Source organism: Genypterus blacodes, unplaced genomic scaffold (genome assembly GCF_046128005.1).
Source record: "Genypterus blacodes isolate CSIRO-AG114 ecotype Tasmania unplaced genomic scaffold, CSIRO-AGI_Gbla_v1 ptg000118l_1, whole genome shotgun sequence".
Taxonomy (NCBI): domain Eukaryota; kingdom Metazoa; phylum Chordata; class Actinopteri; order Ophidiiformes; family Ophidiidae; genus Genypterus; species Genypterus blacodes.
Genome location: NW_027466921.1, coordinates 275,057 through 275,260, shown reverse-complemented (window position 1 = coordinate 275,260; position 204 = coordinate 275,057).

Here is a 204-nt window from a genome sequence, read left to right as displayed (position 1 = left end):
AACTGCACAGTTGCTGATGTGCTTGAGTACAAAGAACTTCACAGCACATGAAAGGCTGTGCAGAGTGTTCTCCTTAATCCTAGCTGAATATTTCCTATAATAGATTATAGGACAATAGATTATAGAACCTAAACATCAATACAGTCATCAAAGCCACTTTAACCCTCAAGTCCTGTTTGACACTGCAAGATTATCAGGCCATTT